Source organism: Erinaceus europaeus, chromosome 12, assembly GCF_950295315.1.
Source record: "Erinaceus europaeus chromosome 12, mEriEur2.1, whole genome shotgun sequence".
Classification (NCBI taxonomy): domain Eukaryota; kingdom Metazoa; phylum Chordata; class Mammalia; order Eulipotyphla; family Erinaceidae; genus Erinaceus; species Erinaceus europaeus.
The window spans coordinates 81,359,717-81,364,573 of NC_080173.1; the positions used below are offsets into that span (position 1 = coordinate 81,359,717).

The following is a 4,857-nucleotide window of genomic DNA, read 5'->3' on the forward strand; positions in this document are numbered from 1 at the left end:
ACCTCCATATGTCTCTCTCCTTTTCCTGTTCTCCCTCCAAATACTGATGGAGCTGGAGTTCAGAGACCTCTTATCTTCTTTGTCCTATCACTTCTCCCACAATGGGAGTATGGATCAAGGGTGTTTTTGGGGTGCAGAAGGTAGGAGGTTCTGGCTTCTGTAATTGCTTCTCCCATGGACATGGATGCTGGAAAGTCGATCCATAACCCCAGCCTTAAAAAAGCTTTTTAAAGTTTACTTTTTCACATTTGTAATTCTGTCTTTAAGGACTTTTGTAAACTTTAAATGCATACTAATATAACATTATGTGTAATTTTACATATATATGTATATGTTGTAGTCCACACACATAGAAATACACAATGAAATTAAATAAAGTTGTTTTCATTAAGTAAGAGTTTCCTAACATTTATGCTTTATGTTAATGTTTGTAGTTTAAATCCTAGCTCCACCACTATGCAAATCAATCACTTTTTGAAATGAGCATATAGTGTAGTACAGCACTGACTTTGACATCAGACTGTGGGTCTACCTCAGCTCTGCCTTTCATTAGCTGTTCTTTGTGCTATAGTACTCTTGTTCCTGGGATTTTAGCAGTATATACTTCATAGTGTTGTTTGAGAATTAAATGATGTAACATACATCATAGCCTGCTTGTTAGGTCTGTCATCAAAATATATCCAGGACCATAGCTCTGGATACTTCTTTAAGAGTACAGTATATTTGTTGCAAATATGAGCCCTCTAGGTCAACTTCTGGCACCATATATGATGTAACAGTGCTTTGGTCTCTTGGTTTACATACATAGAATTAATGTATCTTCAAAATATACACATACCCAGGAGCATACTGATTTCAGCAAATTAGATGCTGAATGAAAGAAGAAAGATGAAATTTTGACCTCTTCAATAACAATTGATACTTAAACCAAACATCTTAAGGATTCCATGTTTCTCTTTATCATACACAATGCCACTTCTAGAGTCTCAATAACAACATATGTCTCTTTAAGAGATAGTACAGAGTTAAGGTGCAGACTTGCACAGTCAGACAGCCCTAGGTTTGAGACCCATCTCTGTCAAGAAGAGCTTTAAAAGCCTGAGCTATTTATCTAACTTTTCCAAACCTCAAAGAACATTCATAGAAATAATATTGGTTTCCCCACAGAACTCTGTGACAACTTAAATTGAGGAAGTACATATGAAGGTCTTAGCACTGTACTCAGTTTACATCTAAATTTTTGTTAGTAGTTTTTTTTTAATTTCTCTTGTATACTCCATGTTCAGTTTCTGTGTACTTCTGTGTGTTGGTTTTTTTTTTTTTTTTTTTTTGCTCATTCTCTCTCATTTCTCTTTTTAATGTCATGAGATCCTGTCCTCTTGCCGGTCACCATGTTGCTACTCTTGTCTACTGTGTTTTCTACAACCTCATACATTCTGAGATAGTCAGGGACAACTCTTTAATCACTATACCATAATATAACCTGAATAGTTGTTGATAATACTGAAACACAGGGCTGGGTGGTGGCACACCTGGCTGAGCATACATGCTATAATGTGCATGGACCCAGGTTCAAGCCCTGGCCCCCACCTTGTTGAGTTTCAGAGGTGCCAGTTGGCTGGGCCAGCATTGCGGTGGTAGAGAGAGACAGAGATTTGGGGACACACGCCTGGGCTGAGAAGCTGCAGTTTAATCTTTATTCACGAACAGGCAAATCACCACACCATGTGCTTCCCTATCATTTTCCTCCACGGCTGCTGCTGGGACTCCGCACATCCTTAGCATAGGGGGCAGGGAGAAAAAGGGGCATGAAACTAGCAAGGGCCAAACCAATTCTCTCAGAGTTGGGGGGAAGGGGAACAAACCAATATGAACATAGCAACAATTCCCCCTTCTGTTTTTAACTAAATGACCACAGTATCAGGGGTGTGGGGTGAACAGAAACCTATATCGTACAGGCATTTTCAAAAAAGAAACTGGCACAAACATGGAGAAACATGTAAGCAAGTAACAAGAACCAGTGTGCTGCCAAGGGAAGGCCTGAGGGGGCCTTTTTTTTTGCCTCTGGGAAAAACTTTATCAGCTTAAAAAAAATTTCCTGCCTCTAGGGGGCGTACTTGCCTCGACGGGCATTTTCTAGCATGGGGGGAGGGTGAGGCCTAGAGTCCCAAGGCATGGCTGCAGTCAGTCTTTGAGAAACCCAGCAGCATAAGGGGAAGCTGCTAGTTTTGTGCAAAGTGTCCGAGGTGTACCAGTGAGTCTGATAGAAGTCCAAAGCAGATGTCCACCGAAGAATTGCCAGGGGGTGAATTGTTGTATGTCTGTCTCGATGGGGAAAGTCAGCCATCAGAATTCTGCTTTTCTGTAGAGAACTTGACAGCTGCAATTCACGTACTTAAGAAACAAAACTTGTAGCAGGTTAGAAGTTTACCACAATTGATAACTCTATTACAATTAGAAGTCTTTTTTAGAATGATTTTAAGGTTGTTTAAAGTTTAAACAATAGAATGTGAAAAGGTAGTCATAAGAATCAAGGAAAGAAAACCTCAGGCATGAGAATCATTAGCATAGTCATTGTGTAATCTACCATTTCTAATAGAGAAGGTAATTGAGAGTTTTACATATCAACAAGTCTATTTAACCTTTTGTTACACCCATTCAAGATGGAGACACACCCTAGGTGTGCGCAATCATTCTTCCTCCCCAGTTGCTGCTGGGACTCTGGACGTCATTAGCATAGGGGGCTGGGAGAAAAAGGGGCACGAAACTAGCAAGGGCCAAACCAATTCTCTCAGAGTTGGGGGGAAGGGGAACAAACCAATATGAAACATAGCAACACCACCTGCAGGGAAAAAGTTTCACAAGTGGTGAAATAGTGTTGCAGCTCTCTCTCTCTCTCTCCCTCCCTCCCTGCCTCCCTCCCTCCCTCTATATCTACCCCTTCCTTCTCCACTTCTCTCTGTCTCTATCTAATAAGTAACAAGCAAAATTAAATTTAAAAAAAGACTGAAACACTTCTATAGCATATCAGTAATACATATCATGTCCTGGGTCATCAGAGTAGTTCCTTCTGCCCCAACCCCCTCCTTGGAATCCTTGGATCTCTATCTAAACCAGTAATTAAAGGGACACTATCTGGCACAGTACAGGCCTCCTACCTATTCAAGCTCTAATATCCACGCCTATCAGTGGTTCCAGGCTTTACAACTCCAGCATCCAGCAGCCATAAATGAAGTTCCTATTAAATGCCACGTTCTCTATCTTGGCAGATGTGAGTCTTCTCACACCACAGCCTTCAGCAGTTGCCTATGGATCCAGGTACCTGGGGGAACAAGACAGCCGTCACTGAGTTCATTCTTCTTGGCTTAACAGAGAACACAAGACTGTACTACATTCTTTTTGTTGTCTTCCTCTTTGCATATGTAGTCACAGTTGGAGGCAACTTGAGCATCCTGGCAGCCATCTTTGTGGAACCCAAGCTCCACATTCCTATGTATTACTTCCTGGGGAACCTGTCTCTATTGGACATAGGATGCATCACTGTCACTGTCCCTTCAATGTTGGCTTGCCTCCTGGCACACCAGTGCAGGGTTCCATATGCTGCTTGCATTTCACAGCTCTTCTTTTTCCACCTGCTGGCTGGTGTGGACTGTCACCTCTTGACGGCCATGGCCTACGATCGATACCTGGCCATCTGTCAGCCCCTCACCTACAGCACCCGCATGAGTCGTGAAGTCCAGGGTGTGTTGGTGGGCATTTGTTGCACCATCTCCTTCGTCAATGCTCTGACTCACACAGTGGCAGTGTCCATACTCAGCTTCTGTGGCCCCAATGTGGTCAACCACTTTTACTGTGATCTCCCACCCCTTTTCCAGCTTTCCTGCTCCAGCATTTACCTCAATGGGCAGCTATTGTTTGTGGGGGCCACCTTCATGGGGGTGATCCCCATGATCCTTATCTCAGTGTCCTATGCGCATGTGGCAGCTGCAGTGCTAGGATCCGCTCAGCTGAGGGCAGGAAGAAGGCCTTCTCCACCTGTGGCTCCCACCTCACTGTGGTCTGTATCTTTTATGGAACTGGCTTCTTCAGTTATATGCGCCTGGGCTCAGTCTCAGCCTCAGACAAGGACAAAGGAATTGGAATCCTCAATACCATCCTCAGCCCCATGCTGAACCCAGTCATCTACAGCCTCCGGAACCCCGATGTTCAGGGTGCCCTGAGGAGGGTGCTCACAGGGAAGAGACCCCAGGAGTGAGAAGCAGGAACATCGTGAGAGCCTTCCCTCATAGAACAATGCTCCCCCTTCACCCCCACCCTCAACCCACACATACTTTCTGAAGCTGAAGACCTGCACGTGGGCAGGGGGAATTTTCTGGACTAGGTTGACTGATGGGAGGAATGTGGGTAGCCAGTGTGGGCCAGCATACAATTTGGTTTGCTGTGGATTGAGAAGAAAAGCACCTAATGTTCAGGAACAAGAGTATGTAAATACCTGACGGAAGATATACTGAAGACAGAAGGGGGGATGCAGTAGATCAGAAAATGGGACACAAATTACTTTTAAATTATTTTAGGTCTAAAGACTGTTCTACTAAAATATATTTCAATGTTGATTAAATCTAGTTTTTTTCCTCCCCTTTTAAAAATATTTTTATTTATTTACTATTGGATACAAACAAAACAAAATTGAAAAGGGAAGGGGAGATAGAGAGGGAGAGAGACAGAAGGACACCTCCAGCCCTGCTTCACCACTTGTGAAGCTTTCCCCCTGCAGGTGAGGACTAGGGGCTTGAACCCGGGTCCTTTGCACTGTAATGTGTGTGCTTACCCTGGTGCACCACTGCCTGCCCCCTCCTC

At 43.6% G+C, this 4,857-nt stretch overlaps 1 pseudogene; it reads left to right on the forward strand.

Moving 5' to 3' along the window:
• Positions 1-3,296: 3,296 nt before the first annotated feature.
• LOC103113367 (olfactory receptor 3A10-like) lies at positions 3,297-4,255 on the forward strand (annotated as a pseudogene).
• The last annotated feature ends 602 nt before the right edge of the window (positions 4,256-4,857 follow it).